The sequence below is a fragment of the Marmota monax genome, unplaced genomic scaffold (genome assembly GCF_021218885.2).
Source record: "Marmota monax isolate L192 unplaced genomic scaffold, Marmota_monax_Labrador192_F-V1.1 WCK01_AAM20220418_F8-fsc00028, whole genome shotgun sequence".
In the NCBI taxonomy this organism is placed as follows: Eukaryota; Metazoa; Chordata; class Mammalia; order Rodentia; family Sciuridae; genus Marmota; species Marmota monax.
The window spans coordinates 2,375,821-2,395,868 of NW_026694779.1; the positions used below are offsets into that span (position 1 = coordinate 2,375,821).

General features: G+C 44.9%; 1 protein-coding gene across 3 annotated transcripts in view; it reads right to left on the reverse strand.

The window, feature by feature from the left end:
* Window positions 1-20,048, reverse strand: part of Hrh1 (histamine receptor H1) — a 100,131-nt gene that overhangs the window by 63,528 nt on the left and 16,555 nt on the right. Inside the window, exon 1 of one of the 3 annotated variants that reach the window (XM_058572948.1) lies at window positions 18,684-19,496. The exons of the other annotated variants lie outside the window; for them this stretch is intronic. The gene's annotated coding sequence lies outside the window, so the exon portion shown is untranslated. Of the gene's footprint in view, window positions 1-18,683; window positions 19,497-20,048 lie in introns of those variants that run through there. 3 annotated transcript variants of the gene reach the window in all.

The window sequence follows — 20,048 nt, forward strand, 5'->3', positions numbered from 1 at the left end:
AAGGGGAATAGCTGGGTCAAATGGTAGCTCCATTCCCAGCTTTCCAAGAAATCTCCATAGTGCTTTCCAAATTGGCTGCACCAATCTGCAGTCCCACCAGCAATGTACAAGTGTACCCTTTTCCCCACATCCTCGCCAGCACTTGTTGTTGTTTGACTTCATAATGGCTGCCAATCTTACTGGAGTGAGATGGTATCTTAGGGTGGTTTTGATTTGCATTTCTCTGACAGCTAGAGATGGTGAGCATTTTTTCATGTACTTGTTGATTGACTGTATGTCCTCCTCTGAGAAGTGTCTGTTCAGGTCCTTGGCCCATTTGTTGATTGGGTTGTTTGTTCTCTTATTGTCTAATTTTTTGAGTTCTTTGTATACTCTGGATATTAGGGCTCTATCTGAAGTGTGAGGAGTAAAGATTTGTTCCCAGGGTGTAGGCTCCCTATTTACCTCTCTTATTGTTTCTTTTGCTGAGAAAAAACTTTTTAGTTTGAGTAAGTCCCATTTGTTGATTCTAGTTATTAACTTTTGTGCTATGGGTGTCCTATTGAGGAATTTGGAGCCCGACCCCACCGACTGTAGATCGTAGCCAACTTTTTCTTATATCAGACGGCGCGTCTCTGATTTGATATCAAGCTCCTTGATCCATTTTGAATTCACTTTTGTGCATGGCGGGAGAAAGGGATTCAGTTTCATTTTGTTGCATATGGATTTCCAGTTTTCCCAGCACCATTTGTTGAAGATGCTATCTTTCCTCCATTGCATGCTTTTAGCCCCTTTATCAAATATAAGATAGTTGTAGTTTTGTGGATTGGTTTCTGTGTCCTCTATTCTGTACCATTGGTCCACCCGCCTGCTTTGGTACCAGTACCATGCTGTTTTTGTTACTATTGCTCTGTAGTATAGTTTGAAGTCTGGTATCGCTATACCGCCTGATTCACACTTCCTGCTTAGCATTGTTTTTGCTATTCTGGGTCTTTTATTTTTCCATATGAATTTCATGATTGCTTTCTCTATTTCTACAAGAAATGCCGTTGGGATTTTGATTGGCATTGCATTAAACCTATAGAGAACTTTTGGTAATATCGCCATTTTGATGATGTTAGTTCTGCCTATCCATGAACAGGGTATATTTTTCCATCTTCTAAGATCTTCTTCTATTTCTCTCTTTAGGGTTCTGTAGTTTTCATTGTATAAGTCTTTCACCTCTTTTGTTAGGTTGATTCCCAAGTATTTTATTTTTTTTGAAGATATTGTGAATGGAGTGGTTGTCCTCATTTCCATTTCAGAGGATTTGTCGCTGATATACAGGAATGCCTTTGATTTATGCGTGTTGATTTTATATCCTGCCACTTTGCTGAATTCATTTATTAGCTCTAATAGTTTCTTTGTAGAGCCTTTTGGGTCTGCTAGGTATAGAATCATATCATCTGCAAATAGTGATAATTTAAGTTCTTCTTTTCCTATTTTTATGCCTTTAATTTCTTTCGTCTCTCTAATTGCTCTGGCCAGTGTTTCGAGAACTATGTTGAAGAGAAGTGGAGAGAGAGGGCATCCCTGTCTTGTTCCAGATTTTAGAGGGAATGCCTTCAGTTTTTCTCCATTCAGAATGATGCTAGCCTGAGGCTTAGCATAGATTGCTTTTACAATATTGAGGTATGTTCCTGTTATCCCTAGTTTTTCTAGAGTTTTGAACATAAAGGGATGCTGTACTTTGCCGAATGCTTTTTCCGCATCTATCGAGATGATCATATGGTTCTTATTTTTAAGTCTATTGATGTGGTGAATAACATTTATGTTATTCCAGGATCTTCTAGCTTTCAGAGTCTGTGTTGAAAGATCAGCTGTTATCCTGATTGGCTTACCCCTAAATGTAATCTGCTTCCTTTCTCCTGTAGCTTTTAAAATTCTCTCCTTATTCTGTATGTTGGGCATCTTCATTATAATGTGTCTAGGTGTGGATCTCTTATGATTTTGCACATTCGGCGTCCTGTAGGCTTCTAGGATTTGGGATTCTGTCTCATTCTTCAAGTCTGGGAAGTTTTCTCGTATTATTTCATTGAATAGACTGCTCATTCCTTTGGTTTGGAGCTCTGTACCTTCCTGTATCCCAATGACTCTTAAGTTTGGTCTCTTGATGTTATCCCATATTTCTTGGATGTTCTGCTCATGGTTTCTTAACAGTCTTGCTGAGCTGTCTATGTTCTTTTCCAGTTGAAATACTTTGTCTTCATTGTCTGATGTTCTATCTTCTAAGTGTTCTACTCTGCTGGTAGTATTCTCCATTGAGTTTTTAAGTTGGTTTATTGCTTCCTGCATTTCTAGGATTTCTGATTGCTTGTTTTTTATAACCTCTATCTCCCTGTATAGTTGATCCTTTGCTTCCTGGATTTGTTTGCGTAATTCGTTGTCGAAGTGATCTTTCATTGTCTGATTTTGCTGTTTAATGTCTTCCTTGATACTCCAGATCATCTGAAGCATGTATATCCTGAATTCTTTATCTGACATTCCATCTGCTGCAGCTGTTACCTCTTCTAAAGTTGCGTTGACCTGCATTGCTTATGGTCCTTTCTTTCCTTGTCTTTTCATACTGCTTGCGTATCTTTCCTGCAGGTGCGGGCGGCGGCTCTGCTCTCTCCTTATTCCAATTGGGGTGTCGTGGCTACCACGCCGGCAGGTCACTGGGCCTGTTCTGGTAGCTGGCGGCGGCTCTGTTCTGCCCCTACTCCAATTGGGGTGACGAGTGTACCACGCCGGCAGGCCACCGGGCCTGATCCGCCGGTCGGTTGCAGGTTTGCCTACCCTGCAGGCGCGGGCGGCAGCTCTACTCTGCCCCTACTCCAAATGGGGTGACGTGTCTGTCGTACCGGCAGGCCACTGGGCCTGTCCCGCTGGTCGGTCGCAGATCTGCCCACCTTTAGGGCACGGGTGGAGGCTCTGCTCTGCCCCTACTCCAATTGGGGTGTCGTGACTACCCCGCTTGCAGGACGCTGGGCCTGTTCCTGGCAAGGGAGGCGACTCTGCTCTGTCACTACTCCAATTAGGGTGGTGTTTGTACCACGCCGGCAGGCTCCTGGGCCTGATCCGCCGGTCTGTTGTAGGTCTGCCTACCTTGAAGGCGCGGGCGGTGGATCTGCCCTGCCCCTCCTACCACGCCTGCGGACCCCTGGGCCTGATCTGCAGGTTGATCACTGGTCTGCTCACCCTGCGGGCATGGGTGGCGGTTCCGCTCCGCCCCCACTCCAATTGGGGTCACGTGACCACCACACCGGCAGGGCCTGATCCGGGCGTGGGAGAAGGATCTGCTCTGCCCCTACTCCAGTTGGGGTGACGTGTGTACCACACTGGCAGGCCACTGGCCCTGACCCGCCAGGCTGTCACAGGTCTGTTTACCTTGCAAGCGCGAAGGGCGGCTCTGCCCTGCCCCTCCTACCACGCCCATGTACTACTGGGTCGTGGGTCTGCCCACCTGGCGGGTGTGGGTGGCGGCTCCGCTCCGCCCCCTCTCCAATTGGGGTCACGCGGTCACCACGCTGGCGAGCCGCTGGGCCTGCTCCGGGGGCTGGCGGCGGCCCGGCTCCTCCCCTCTGGCTCGAGGACAAATTGAGGAGACTCGGGTGACTGAGCCTCACCCCCCTTACCAGGAGACCAACTGCTTATGTCACCGCTGGTATTGATGAAGATCTCTCCTCCACCGCTTTCTGCTGACATCAGATCTCTTCCATGTTGGTATCCTATGCGAATGGCAGCATTTCGTTCCCCTTGCCGGGCAACCCAAGCAACGGGTGAGTCCTGACCGGCCCTCCGCAGGACCTGGACCGAGACGCAGTTTCCGCGGGCTCCTAGCCCCGGTCCAGGGAAGTTCCGGGAGCCTGAACTCGGCCGCTCCGTGCTCGGTGTAAGCTCCTATAAGTGTAAGCTCCAAGAAGCAGCCCCCGCGGGCTCAGTTCCGGGAGCCGGAATTCGGCTGCTTAGTGCTTGGTGTATGCTCTGATAGTAGCAGGGTCCAAGAAGCAGCCTCCGCAGGCTCCGCAGCCCTGAGCCAGGGCGGTTCCGGGACGGTTCCGGGAGCCGGAACTCAGCCGCACCACGCTCGGTGTTCACTCCGATAAGATCAGATTCTAAGAAGCACCCAGGCGCTGAACCCTAGCAATCTGTCTGCAAGCCGCAGGCGAATTACAGCCTGAAATTACCTGTTCTATGGATGAATGAGCTGCGGTCAGTCGAAAACAGGTATGGTGACGTCAGTTTACCAACATGGTGGCTGCTGGCCTCCTCTGTGGTCTGACCGGTGTGGAGAACCGAGATGGACCGCTTCCTTCCCCCGTCTCGAACCCAGAATTCAGCCCTGAGTGCGGTGCTTGCGCAGCTGGCAGAAACTGCAGCGCTGTAACCCTGCGTCTCTATCCCAGCGCGCGTTGCAGACTCTAGCCGCGGGGCGATTTGCTGAATAAGCAGTGTTACCCTCCGTGCGACAAACCTCTCGCGTTTGAGTCCCCGTAGCCGATCCCTCATTTGTCTTTTGACTGTAACATGTGACAAAGACATTTAAACAACTTTTTAAACACTAAAATTTATCAAAAATTTCGGTGTATTTTGGATTGTACATTACACTTAGAAAGGACTTCTCTCTGAGATTATTTTGAAAATATCACATCTTCTAGTAATTGTATTTATCTTTTTTTATAAAAATTTCTGACTAATTTAGAATTAATTCTGGTGAAAGGAGTAACATGTGACCTAACTTAATATTTTCAAAGAGATTCTCCAATTGTTCAAAGTCTGTGTATTGAGTACCTCTTCTCCAGTAATTTCTAATGTGCCCTTCATGCACACTAAATTTCAAGTTCTATGTAAGTCTTCTTTTGAACTCTCTCCTATTCCACCTGTTTGCCTGCCTATCTAATACAGAGGTACTTAGTGAGTACCCTGTGGATTAACTCAAAACAAGCATGTGCTCAGGTGAGACTAGAACCCAGGTCTGCCATTCTGTGGACCTTTATCACTTAAAACTCTGTGGTAATCATCTCTTACCCCTGGCATAGAAATCAGAGAGGTCCCTGATTCTGCAGCACAGGGAAACCTTGGCTCTTCCTTTCCCTTCATTCTCTCAGAGACAGTGGCACTAGCCAGTTTGGGATAGACTCCAGCTTTCTCCAGAGTGAAGTGCTTTAGCCTCAGCTAACTTAGATCTTTTCTAGGGGCCTCAGTTTTCCCATCTACAAAATGATGATAATAATAGCAATACTTACAATATGTTGTAAGGGTTCTATATTTTGACACTGGATACTGGTAAAAGTGGCAATTGTTATGACTTAGGGCTGTATCATTTTGCCAGTGTCAGTTTCCCTGGTGCTGAGGCAAATAATGGCCATTTCTTCGGTTACAATATGGCAGGAAACAGGCTGTACAGCTTTTTAACAGCAGTTCAATAAATCTAACGTTCTGGCAGTTCACACCCCAAGTATATACAATTCCCACAGGCAGGTACCCAGGAAGAGGAAAGGGTGGAACCGTTTAGGTTCTAAGTCTGAGTCTCAGAGCTCAGACTTGGTGGAAAAGGACTTAATAGGGGGCCTGGTCTTGGTTGGGAGGGGCCAAGGAACCCTCAAGGGTCCTGCAAGGTGGGTAAGAGGAGCAGTGAACTTATGCAGAGGGGGAAATCTGCAAGGGAGGCTGGAAGTGGTCAGAAGTGGGGCCTTCCACAGAACTCTAAACAAACCCAGGGATGCTGACCCCTGGAAGAATTACACATCCATATTTGATACTTCCATCTGCCCTCCCCAAGTGCCAGAAGTCCATAGGAAGCCAGGCACAGAGCCCAGAAGTTGCATAAACAATATCTCTGAGAGTGCCAATGTTCTAGAATAGGAATCACAATCCCCCCTCCACATACATTTCAACAAGATACCTTAAGATTTGTAAAATGTCATTGCCATGATTTGTCTGTGTCATTGAGCTCCACCAAGAGGGAGAAATTGTTTCATCCCAATTCTCCAGATGGGCCAGTTAAGACTTAGAAGGGCCATTTGAGGGTCCCAAAGTCAAGATGACAGAAAGTGTCAGAGTCCAAACTCAGATCTTTTTGGTCTAAAGCCCAGACCACAAAGCACACTGGGTGAAGGCCGAAGAGGACTATGTACTCATCTATTTGTTAAATAAGCACTCACAGAGCACTGGCTTCAGGGTTGACACTGGGGTAGGTGCTAGGTGTACAGAGACAGATAAGACAAAATTCTTGCTCCAAAGCACCCATAATCAAAAACTTGCCCTATAATGTCATATCCACAAAACAGGGAGGTCAGGAAAGAAGCAATGGATTCCTTTGAAGGAATAGGGAGGCCATTGTGGTAGCCCACGCTTGTAATCCCAGCTACTTGGAGGTTGAGGCATGAGAATTGCAAATTTAAGGCTGGACTGAATTCAGTGAGACTCTGTCACAAAATTAGGAAAAAAAAAAAAAGGACTGGAGATTTAGCTCCATGGTAGAGAATTTGCCTAATATATGGTGCTGGGCTTAATTCCTAGCACCATATGGAAAGGGGAGGGAAGGGAGGGAGGGAGAGGGAAGGAGGAGAAAATAAAGAAAGATAGATGGATGAGAGAGGGATTCCCAGGGAAGGTGACTTTGTAAAGCACACTTTTTTAATGCTTTTGTTATCAATGATGAACAATTTATTTCTCCATTGAATTCCTGAGCCCTGATGCTGTGCTTTAGGCTCTTGCCCTCTTTGTTTATACTTTAGAATTTTCAAGAAAAATTATTTGAAGGCCCAGACCTTCTGAATCCAAATTTGCAGCAGTGGAATCCAGGCATTAGAATACATTTCATGATTCCCTAAGTTTTTTGAGGATATGTATTCAGAGGCATTGGCAAGTTTTGCTTTATTCTTTAGCAAGCATGTTCATTTTAATAAAAACCCTAAGTTTTTATTAATTAATTACAATGGAAAAACAATGCTAAAGTCTCAGGGATAAACTTCATGCCCACTTAGTCTATTGTATTTAGTCTAATTTTCTCCCCACTGCTTGAAAACCATTATCTGGGCATATTAGGAAAGTTCCCCCCACTCTTACTGTAATGCCTGGCACTGTGGAGCTCTGTGAACTTCTCATACCTATCTGGGAAATCTGGGCTCATGAGGCAGTACAGAATGTATCCTGCTGGCCATTTTAAGAAAGGGAGGCACATTCAGTGGTTAAGGGCAGAAAGCTAGAATGCCTGTGTTCAGAGTCTGCCTTTACTACATCTGGGCTGTGGGATTTTTACCTCCTTATGTCTCAAGTTTCTTCATCTGTAAAATGGAGATAATAAAAATATCTCATAGGTTTTTGAAGACTGACCAAGTTCTTATATGTCTGTTTTATAAATGTATTTTGCTAGCATTATGTTACTATATGAGTTAGATGTGGACGGTAGAAGCAGCTCAATTCACTGACTGTGCCAGTCACTGCAGATACAGCAATGAATGACACCCAGTGTCAGCCCTTCAGAGGCCCCATCTGCAAAATACCACAAGCCATCACCTGCCTCTCTGAGCAGCAAGAACCTGCCTTGGGAATGGGATAGCATCACTTTCCCCCTGTGTGACTTCATCCCAAAACACAAAAAGGGGAGCAGGAGTACAAAAGGATGCCCACAAATCAAGTAAGGAGGTCTTCGTTAGCTGTGAGATTCACCCCCATACATTCATGTACTATATGCCACTGCCCCAGCAGGGTCTACAAGAAAGCAGGACCAACTTTGTGTTGGTCCAGCACAAGGTTCCTGTCCCCAACTCTGTCAATACTTTGCGTTAGGATGATTCTTTGTTTTGAAGAATGCCCTGTACATTGCAGAACGTTGAACAGTATCCTTGTCCTCTATTCACTACATGCCAGGAGCAAAGTTCTCTTGCAAGTTGTGATAACTCAAAATACTTCTAAGCAGTGTCAAATGTTACCTGGAGGCAAAACCACTGCTGGAGGCTAAGAACTGCTTTAGAATCTGAGACAGACTCCATTCCCAAAGAGATACCCCAATGCTCCCAAAGTCCCACCTGCTGAAAAACCAGATGTGCCTGACTTCTAGAAAGATAGGTCCCAGAGATCTTTGTCCCCCAAAGTTCAGCACTGCCTAGCTGGGTTTTACCCTGGAGATGGCTAGACTCTCAAGTGCTCCAGGCCACCATTTTAGAAAGGCAGGACTGGCACAGCACAGATTTCATTAGAACTTTCCAAACAGATCTGGGAGACAATAAAACTTATCACAGACGGCTGGGGTGGGAGTGTGTTTTCCACTTTTCCCAGGTTTCCTCTGTGCTTATTACAAATTTTCTGGTAGAAGAACAATAAGTATCAGAAAATTACAAAAAAAAATTGAAAAAAGGAATAAGTGTTTTCCTGGGGTGTCCCAAGAGACAGGATGTGGCAATAAAAGAGATGACAGGCATCCGGAATGAAAATCCTGGGTTTGATCCTGATTCTGTCACATCCTAGACACAAGCTGTCAGGTGAGGGACTTCGACTCTCTGCATCAGTTTCCACATGTGTGAAATGGGATGGTAGGAATGCCCAGGACATGGGGTGGCTGGGTGGACTGGACAGGACGTGCACATAAAAACATTCCAGTCACCACTTGCCACATATATGATGCTCTGTGCAGGTTATCTGTGTCCCCCACCTCCACTTTACAGATGGATACACTGAGGTGCAAGGAGGGGATGTGTCCTGCCCAAGGGCACGTGGCTGGCTGATTCCAGATCTGCTTTAAGCCGTTTCTGAAAGCTAGAATAAGAAGTAGCTTTCCTCCCTAGAATGAATTACTTCATCCATGAAATGGGCAGACAGGAAAGGTTCAGACTGGATGACAGCTGCAGCCTTATCCAGCCTAAAAAATCAACAAATAAAAAGAGTGTTCTATTAATGATAACAACTATTGGCTCCCTGGTGCCTACAAGGCCCCTTACAAACTTTGTCTTTAATCTGGGGAACACAGCCAATTCCATTAGCCTCATACTATAGAAAATATAAAGAGCTTTTACACAGGAACAGTCAATGGACTAATGGCCTAATCAAAGAATGAGCAAAAAATCTGAATGGGCATTTCTCCAGAGAAGATGTAGAAACAATCAACATACCCATGAAAAGATGCTCCAGATCATTAGCCATCAATGCAAATCAAAACCACAAGAGAGAACTTGATGCCTAATTGGGAAGATAAATTCAAAAAGACAGTTAAGCAGGTATGTGGGAAAACTGGAACTTTCCATATATTACTAGTAGTGTTATGGGCCAGGCTATATGGGCAATGATCAAACAGACTCCATTTTGCCCCAAGAATCCACATCCTGTAAGAAATGCTTCTCCCATAGAAAGCCCTGCTTCTGTACTCATCAAAAGCTGCTTAGCATAGCACATTTGGCAACACAAAATGGCAATTCTTATATGATAAACTAGTGTTCTCTCTTTCGTTCCCATTTTTCTTGGACAAAGTATCCTGTCAGAGATTGACTGTCTAGATGTTAGTAACCATTCTTTAACTTGTACTCAACTAGGGACATTTTGGCCACTCCCTTTTCTGCTTATGATTTTAGATCTCATGACATCTGTTGATGGTTTTGAACCATAGCAATAGCTACTTATGCTTTAATATGGTTTTGGACTATAAAGGGTGTACTCAAACCCCAAGAGGGGGTCGAAAGGTGCAGATGTGCAGCCTACCCCTTGGCCCACCAGCTGGTGGATCTGGACTGCCAGCTGTTGAATAAAGTTTCTGTCTCCTGCTTTAAGATCTACTCTGTGATTTATTGCAATCTCGCCTTAACAATAGGACTGTAAAATGGTATAGTCATCTTGGAAAACAAGCAATTCCACAGAAAGTTAAACATATACTTAATCATATAATCAAGAAATTCTACTCCTGAGAATAGGAAAACCATAAGTTCACACAAAAACTCACTCACAGCATTATTCAGAATAGCCCAAAAGAGGAAACAGACCAAATATCCATCAGTTGATGGATAAACACAATGTGATATATCCACACAGTGGAATATTGTTTTGGTACAATATTTTTTCTGACATTTTATTTTTTTAATTTATTTATTTGAATTAGGTATATACAAAAGCAGAATGCACTTTGATTCATTGTACACAACTGCAGCATAACTTTTCATTTCTCTGGTTGTACACAATGAAGTATCGCACCATATGTGCAGTCATACGTGTACCTAGGGTAATAATGTCCATCTCATTCCACCATCTTTCCTGACCCCATACCCCCTCCCCTCCTCTCCCTCCCCTTTGCCCAATAAAAGTTCCTCCATTTTCCCCATGGCCCTCCCCTCATTATGGATCAGCATCCACTTATCAGAGAGAACATTTGGCCTTTGATTTTGGGGGATTAGATTACTTTGCTTAGCATGATATTCTCCAACTCCATCCATTTACCTGAAAATGCCATAATCTTATCCTCTTTTAATGCTGAGTAATATTTCATTGTACGTATATACCACAGTTTCTTTATCCATTCATCTACTGAAGGGCATGTAGGTTGGTTCCACAGTTTAGCTATTGTGAACTGAGCTGCAATAAACATTGATGTGACTGAGTTACTATAGTATGCTAATTTTAAGTCCTTTGGGTATAGACCAAGGAGTGGGATAGTTATGTCAAATGGTGGTTCCATTCCAAGTTTTCTAAGGAATCTTCATACAACACAGTTGAATATTATTTAGCCATAGAAAGGAGTCAAGGAGCTTTGCATGCCACAATGTGGATGAACCTTAAAAACATCATGCTAAGTGATCAAATCCAGTCTCAAACACCACATGGTGTGTGATTTCATTTATATGAAATATTTAGAAAAGGCAAATCTACAGACACAGAAAGGACACTGGTGGCTGCCATGGGCTGTGGGGTGGGAGTGGTATGAGAAATGGAAGGTGTCTATGATGGGTAAAGGCTCTTTGGAGGACAGTGAAAATGTTCTAAAATTAGATTGTGGCAATAGTTGAACATCTCTGGGAACATACTAAAAACCAATGATTATATCCTTTAAATGGGGAATAGTATAATATGTAAATTATATCTTAATAAAGCTGTTTAAAAGGAAATGTGGGCCTAGAGAGGCAAAGAGACTTCACCTTGAAAATGGACAGATCTCCCAATTCAAAAACAAGCAGTAAGCTCAGAATAGAAGCCAGGATTGCCAAGTTCCAGGCTGATGCCCTTCTGGGTGATTCTCTGAAAGGAGAAATCATGGAAAGGAACTGTGGGCCCACTACATACCGAGCACTTTACATACATACTATTTAAACCTGCCAACAACTCTAAGCAGCATGCATTACTCACCCAAAGTCACAGATGGGAAAATTGAAGCTCAGAGATATGAAGCATGCTGTCCAAGTCTCTGTCTTAATTAGGTTCTTCAGAAGTAGACCCAGGGACAAGGATTCCCAGGCACCAGGTGTTTTTAAATGCTTTGCAGGAAAAGCAGACTGCGGTTGAGTGTGGGCAAAGTTCTGTCTTATCCTACTGGGCAGCTCTGAAGTGTAAGTCACAGCCAAGAATTGGCTTAACCAAGACCAGGGAGATGGGCTTTCCTACTTCTGCACCCAACAGCCACTGGTCGAGCACACAGCCTTTATGGGTGGAAGCCCTGGATTCTTGGGCATTTTTAGACATCTTTGCTGTGGACAAAATAGTTCTGTAGCATAACCATGGAAGGTGCATGCATGGCCAGGTTCAGGGACAGTTGAACAGAACTATAAAGAGACCCAGGAGATCTGTATGGAACACTAACTAACATTGATGGAACCCAAATAGGAACTAAGGGACTTGGGATCTGAAACCAGTTTGTCCCCCCAATGACCATGATGTCTCCACCTTCTTCAAGGGGGATGCATCCACAGACAAGGTTTGGGAAGAATTTCTAATGAATGAATCACAGGGGTGGGGATGATAAGCTGGAATCAGAAGAAAAGGAGGATTGTGCCAAGTAGCCAGGGGCTGCAGAGGGACATGAACCTGAGCCCCAAGGGGGCAGAAGAGGTACAAAGTGTGCATGAGGGAGAGCATGAGTGCTAAAGGATGACAATAGGCAAGCAGCATACCCTCCCTTTGCTGCATGGATCAAAATGCCAGTCCCCTTTCTCTGCTGCTGAAAGCTCTGGGTAGGGTATACAAGGCAGCAGGAATGGTTGCAGGTTGCAGGTGTGTTTGGAAAAAGCTCCACTGAGTGACCACTTTTGGATAGACCTCTTCAGAAGGAGGCTGGGCTGCACCAATTCCTGTCTCTTATCTGTTTCAATCTAGAAGCTGCTGTGTTTGAAGAGATGCCATCAACAGCCAGTAAATCCCAGGTGACTCTGACCTACTCAGTTTAGTCATTCAGCTTGAAGGGTCTGCTCTGTGAGCAACTTGGCAAGCAAAGTGGTTTCATTTCACTAGTCACTCATTCCGTATTTACGAATGTCTGTGATGCAGCACTTGTGTTGGGCACTGGGGGTAGAGAAAAGGGACTGAGGGTCTTAAATCAGACAAAGTCTTTGCCTTTAGTAAGCTCCTCATCAAGTTGGGGGAGACAGCAGGAATCACAGATTAGGGTGGCAAGTGTCCTGGTGAGCTTTATGAATAGGAACATAGAAGCTCAGAGGGGGAAAACACTCCCTCATCCTGGAGAAGCTGGGATAATTCACAAATGAGGTAATGTTTAAATTGGATGTTGAAGGATGCATAGGAGTTCCAGAAAAGAATGAGCGAAGTGCCAATTAAAAGTTATGTGGCTGATGAACAGTAGAACTGGGGTTACACTTGACTTTTAATATGCTCTGAACATTGTATGACACTATTTCCAGACTCCCATCTCATCAGTCCTTAAAAACTTTAATGTTAGTTTGTTTTTGTTTTTTTTTTTTTTGAGAGAGAGAATTTTAATATTTATTTTTTATTTTTTGGCGGACACAACATCTTTGTATGTGGCGCTGAGGATCGAACCCAGGCCGCGCGCATGCCAGGCGAGCGCCCTACCGCTTGAGCCACATCCCTAGCCCCTTTAACCTTAGTTTTAAAAAAGTAAGGTAGAAAGCATTCCCTTTGGAGCCTGTTTGATTTCTGGCTTCATTTATGACAGCATGACCTTGGGACCATCTGAGAGTAGATCCTCAATATTCATTATTTCTCCTTCCCCTTCCCCTGTCCTAACTGGCTATGGAACTGACCTGCCTCTCACCCCAGCACGTTAGCCTAATAGAATGGTTCGCAATGGGATAGAGTTCCATGCTTTTCATGAGGTGTTTAGAAATATCTGGAGGGGGCACATTTCAAATTACAAGAGCACTTTGGGAGGCACAACTGGCATTTTGTGGCCAGTGAAATTCCACATGATGAATTTTCTTTTGTCCTGTCCACCTTTCAAATGTTCCTTGAACCACATGTGGGTGGGAAAACGTCATAGTTATCTGAGTTAATAAAGCCTAATTCCATTTACATATAAACACAAAACCTCATTGCACAGTTTCAATCCACTCTGAATTTTCTAAGACGGCTCTGATTGTTCAAATTGCAGGGGGATAAGACATTGTTTTGTTTGGAGATTTACCATGAGTGGAATCACAGTAGTGTCTGAGTTGCTATCTTGACATACCTGTATCAACTTGGATTTGTAGCTATATATTTCCTGGATTCTAGGTGTGGCTGCCTGGCTTCTGACTCTTCAGGATGTTTTGTGCGTGGGCATGCCCAAGCACTTATGTAAGGACATATGCATTATTATTTTATTGTAAGTGGTTCTTCTTTTATTTCTCTTCTACTTCATGGTTAGTATTTTACTGTTATTACTACTATTTTAGGTTGTTTGTGGATATAGTAGAATCAATGACCTCTATTTAGGAATGGTAAAGAGGGCATTCCAAATGATTTGTTATAAAAGAAATCATTAAATCTGAAAGATCCAGACCCTGGCCCAGTATATACTTAAACTGGGAATCTAAATCATTTCCCTTGAGATGACAGACCGTATATGTAGCCTCAAGGTCAGGAGCCAGAGTTTGGAAGCCAAAAAGACCCAGATTTAAAACAAAGCTCCACAGCTTACTAGCTAAATGACCTGGGAGTAATTTGTATAATCTTGCAGATGTTTAACTTCCTCATCTGAAAAATGGAGATTCAATAGCCACCTTGAAGGGTTGCAGCAAGAGTTAAATGAGGTCAACTGTAGAAAACACAAATTAAGTGCTCAATAATAACTGAAGCTGCTATCATCACTATTATCACCACTTACTACTACCACCATCACCTCATCATCATCATCATCATTATTTCTCCAAGGAATCCTTCCCAGCTGGGACTCTAAGACCTAACAAGGACTTTGTGTCACATCCCAAGCTCCAGTGTGCTTCAGCCTCCTTTCTCTCCAGACACTGAAAACAAAGGGTTCCTGATCCAAAGGAACCATGACTAAGATGATTCCATATTGGAGTCTGATCTGAATCAGGTCCCACTCTTTGTGGAATGTTGCTCTGGGATGGGGGGCAGCCTACTGCCTAGTAGCTCCCCCAGTTTCCACAGTGGCTTAGACTACTTCCCCATCTTTCCCACTTACTCCTGAGGCCAATTGAGAGCAGCCTCCCAGGGTCTGGTTCTGGTCTCTGGGCCCTTTAGCTCAGCCAAATTCCTGTGCATGAAGCATACCCCAGCCTCCAGAGCACTGGAGACTAAAGTCATTTTCCAAGATTAAGCATTCATGAACTGCCATCTAGCTCAAATAAGCCAGACTTTAAAGATCATGGCATATGAGCTTTGGAGTGGATATGGGGAGCTTATCATCACTTCTTCGTGGTCAACCCTGCCCTTTTGCCATAGAAGTGGTTTACTTCCAGGATGAGAAGCCCCACAATGTATTAGTTCCTTCCCCTAGGTGTCTATACTCCAGGATCTCAGAGAGGTCTTGAGTCATGTACTGGCAACCTGGGGAAGCTCTGATCCTCCCCCCACTCCCACCACCACCAAGGCTATGGGAACTGGCAGAGCTGGCAGAGTTGAGACAAACCATGTCTTCCTGTTTCAGAAGACCCAGAGCTCGCTCTTCACTCCTCCTCTCACAGGTTGAGACCTCAGAAGTCCCTAGAGGATGATGAATGTAATCTGGTCTTTATCAATCCTGGCTGGGGTTCCTGAGATAACATGTAATGTCTACACTGAAAAAGTTCACAGTCTAGCCGGGGAGATAGTCATGTTACAGGCAGCCATGGTCCACTGTGGTATGTCTTGAATGGGTGGTTTCCACCAGGGCTACTACCTCGTGTGGAAATGGTCAATTAATGCTCTCTGGGCAAGATGTATAAGCTTCTGAGAGAAGTGAACACAGGAATGGGGTACTGAAGGATGAGTCCTTTTTCCAGGGCAAAGCTAAACCCCAAGGCCCACTTCTACCTCCTAGCCCTATGATTCTGGAATGGTTACCTCATGCCTTTCTTTCTGAGTGCCTGTCTTAGGGGAAGATGAAATAGGAGGAACTGCAATGAGATACAACTCTTTACATCAAAGGATTCATGTTTGGACTAAAACCTGACCCAGAGATAATGGCTTCCTAGGGTGTTTCCAAGACACAAAATCAGTATTTCCCAAAGCAAGTCTCACAGAGCATGAATTCCTTAGAATCTCCTGGCTATTATATGAAAAAGGTGACTCCAAAAGATCAAATAGATTTCAGAAATACCAGATTAAGGAAAATCAAGCAGATTTTACTGCAGGACTTCTTTCAGAGTCTTTAAAGGTAAAATAAATGATTTATATATTGTAAATAAAGTTTTATGGATAATAGCAATATTAAAATATAATAATAATTTAACAACTACCCTTTATTTATAACATGCCAAATATGAGCTATGTAATATTTCATGAATTCATAATAACTTGACATCATCAATGCTGCCATTATTCCCACTGTACAGAAAAAAAGACTAAGTCAACTCAAAGTGAGTTCATCATCCAAGAGCACACGGTAAATGGTAAGGTGAGCTTCAAAGTCAGTTTCTACTAAACAAAAGTCACTACCCTTTCCTGGATATAGGAAGTTTCAGTCCCTGATCGATTGGCCTTGGTGCTTTGGACTGAGGCATTATACCAAGGTGGAGAAGTGCACCGTAGGGCAACAACACTGATCTCATGGCTGGGAAGTAAAGGAGAGAAAGGGGAGGAGACTGGGGCTCCATAATCCCCTTGAGAGGGGAAGGCTCCAATGACCTCAAGACCTCCCACTAGGCTCCAGCTCTTAAAGGTCCCACCAACTCCCAACAGCAAGCTGAAGACCAAGCCTTTAACACAGTCCTCCCTGTTCTCTACTCTTGAGTCCAGAGTCCCTCAGAAGATTCTTCTGCACATAACCCGGGGGGCTTGGGTGAGCATTAGGAGGGATTCCCAAGTCAAGCTGAAATTGCTGCCAGTAACTCCTAATCTGTCTGGATCAAAATAGATGCCTTTATCTGTCACATATGGCCCAGAAAGGTTTCCAAATTCTATTCTCAGTCAGCTGTAAGTTGCTGCTTCAAAGGCAGCAGCTGCTTAAGCCTCCAGCAGATGAGATCAATTAGGAATTCAGAATCCTTGAAGCCACGGCCCACTTAGTAGACAAAGCTTGGCCCAAGAGTTGATACAATGTGACCAAATAGGGCCACTGCCTGGACCCAGGCCTCATTTTTCTCACATGGGCTCCTGCACCAGCCTCCACAATAAAGTCTGCAGACCCTTCTTGTCCCCACTTCATTACTGGCAGAGTGCCCTTTCAAAAGGCAATATTCAACCTGTCACTCCTCCTCAGAATGCTTCCATGGCTCCCTACTGTCCTTAGCAAAAGCGCAAATCACTTGACCTGGTATTCTATGTCCTTGGAGATGGAGGAGACCGTGTCATCATTTTCTCTTTAAGAGAATACACAAATGAATAAATGAAGACTGTGAAGCAACTGACTCACAGGTCTGGGTGCCCTGTCCTTGGAGACAAGCCACCTCACAGGAGGAGCCGAAAAGTACCTGCCCAAGTAACTTTCTCTAGAGATTGTTTTTAACACGAGTCAGGAACGGTTTCCTCTTATGAAATGAGTAAGTTGTGCTTCAATCTCACTTGATTCTGCTTCCAGTGAGGCAAAAGAGAGATGAACTGACCAAGGACACCTGGCAGGGGGCCTTAAAAAGGGGACTTAGACATCTTTTAAAGCAGTTCCAGAGCAGAGCTGGGGAAGTCCCTTCCTTGTCCTGAACAGGAGTCTTGGGCTGCTTGAAAAGCAAAAGTCCGCCTCTGCCAGGGCCTGGAAACAGAGCAGGTGATGGCTGGTGGCAACTTGGTGTGGTACTAGCTAGTCCTGTGCCCTTCATGTGCATGGGTGTTCCCTGGGGAGCTTGTCGAAATGCTGACTCTGATTCTGGGGTGGAGCCTGAGATTCTGCATTTCTTTCTTTCTTTCAATACCATTTATTTGTTTGTTTGTTTGTTTTTATATGGTGCTGAGGATCGAACCCAGTGCCTCATACATACTAGGCAAGTGCTCCATCACTGAGCTACAACCCCAGCCCTAAGATTCTGCATTTCTAACAAGCTCCAGAGTCACAATGGTGCCTGTGGGGCCACTCTTTGATGAGGAAAGTTCCAAGACTCTCTGACCACCCTCTTCTGTCTCTCGATGTACCAGTACAATAAATACTAGAGAGTCAACTTACAAAGTGACAAGGTTCTTTGCCTCACAGTTTGGAGGTTTAGCCCATGACCTGTTGGGCCTGTGCTTTGGACTTGTGGTGAGACAGCACATTGTGCGTGGAGAAGCATGCAGCAGAACAGAGCACTTCATGGGAGTGAAGAGAGAGAGGGAGGGGCACGCCCCCTGTGACCTAAGACCCATCACTAGGCCCTACCTCTTGAAGTTTCCACAACCTCCAAGAGCAGCACAGGCTGGGGACCAAGCCTTCAATACATGGGCCTTTGGGAGACACTTATTGAAAACACAGCATCTTTCACTCATTGCAAAGAAGAGATCCTAGGTTAGAAGGAATCTGGGAAGTAGGCTATCCTAGCACTGAACAGGACACTAACAATAGGACCCTGATCACCTCTCTAGGCTTGTTCTTGTTCCGCTGCCCTTAACCTTGACTTTCAGCTCTGGCAAATCCCAACACTTAAGGCCTCCTGGACATACCAGGCTATTTCAGACCACCATGCTCTGCCTGGAGGTACCTTCTGCCTAGAAAGCCCTTCTCACCTACTCAACCGAGCAGTTCTACTCAGCTTTGAAACTCTCCAGGCAAACCACCCCCTCCAGGGAATGTTCCCAGGTTCCTCAGGTTGGGATAAGTGCCCTCCAACTTCTGTGCATCCAAAGCCCTGTGTTCATCTTGACCACATACATCTTACGTGACTTTGTATTTCTCTGTCTGCCTCCCCCACCAGGCTGCAAGTTCAAAGGTCAGATGATTCTTTGTTACTCATCTCCCCAGCACCCAGCGTGGGCTCTGGCACATAGTAGGTACAAATAAACACTTGATAAACTGATCCGAAACTTTCAAGGAAGAAAGCATTTGCAAGATTCATTTCATCTCAAAAAGAAATTATTTAATTTTATAAACAAAGCATATCCTAAGAGTTTTTTCCTGCTTCCTTCCTTGCTCCTGAGTTTAGAGGGTATGAAATGACAGTAATAACAATACCACTTGTACGTACTTCTCTGGATCCATGGGGCAGGTCCTGCAATCAACCCTTTTAACAGGCAAGAACACTGAGATTCAGAAGGGTCGTTAATCCATAGGTCAGGTTTCCAACTCAGCTCCGAAGAACTCGGTGTCAAAAAAGGATCTTGTACTGAAAGACACTGGATGACGGGGACCAGGTAATCTCAAACAAGCTCTTTTTGTTTGCAAGACAGTGAACAACTCACTTTGCCATCGATTCAGAGGAGCAGCTGGAAGGATCATCAGCTTTGACTTGATAGAGATGGGATAAGGAGTGTTTCACAGGGAAATGGCTGCAATGCCTCTCACAGATGCAGAAATAATGGTAGATGGACAAGTATTTTCAGCATGAGTCACATCCCTGTTCCAGCCTGCCCGGGCCTCAGGGAGCCTGAGATATGGCTGCACCTGGCCCTGCAGGTTGTGCTCAGTACTCTTTACTAATTGTACAGTCAAAGGTAGTAGCTCATCCCAGCTGGCCTTTGTCTCCTCTATCACTTTGTCCTCCCATATCCACTTTGTTCTTCTGAGCCATCATTTGTTACAATGAGCTGGCTAAGGTGAGCCAGAGGGTGAGCAAGGGAAGGACATCCCCTTCCCACCCCCACTCTGGCCCCTCCTATTTCCCCCATCTCTTGGTTTCCATGACAGCGTCTGGCAATGAGACATCTACTTCAAAATGCTGGCAGGGATGCCATGCAGGAGCCAGACACACAGGCCAGGGGACAGGAGAGGGGAGCTCTTATCTGCACAGTGTCCACTATATGTGGGTCCTGCCTAAGACTTCACATACATTTCCTCCTAACTCCTCACCTGAAGCAGGTAAGGAGCCCATTATTACCCCATTTTACAGATAAGAAAACCAAGACACAGAGAGAGGAAGGGACAAGGCCAGGTCATTCAGCCAGTCAGTGGCAGACCCAACATCAAACTCAGATTTCTGTGGGTCCCAACCCCAGGTCTTGAATCACTACACCATTCTGCCTCTTGGCTGGGGCTCAGCCCATTGGCCTGCTCTGCCACTTGTTGCAGGCCCTGAGGTGAACTCCTTCACCTCCAAGATGCTGCAAAACAGAGATGGGCACTCCCATTGCTCAGAGGGGCTGTATGGACTTAAATAAGTGGGAGAAAGTCCCCAGCTCCTGGTTGAACACAGTAAAGGAGTAGCTTCTCCATTTCCAACTAAAAAGACTCCACTTCCAGGGTTGCTGGTCACAACAGAGTCAGGGATAGCCAAATCCACTGAGAGAACTCCAACTGAGGTGTTTCCTCTATCCTGAAACACCCACATCCCCTGTGTTCCTAAACAATAACAGCTTCCACCTACTGAGACTAGGGCCTGTCATGCCCACAATGA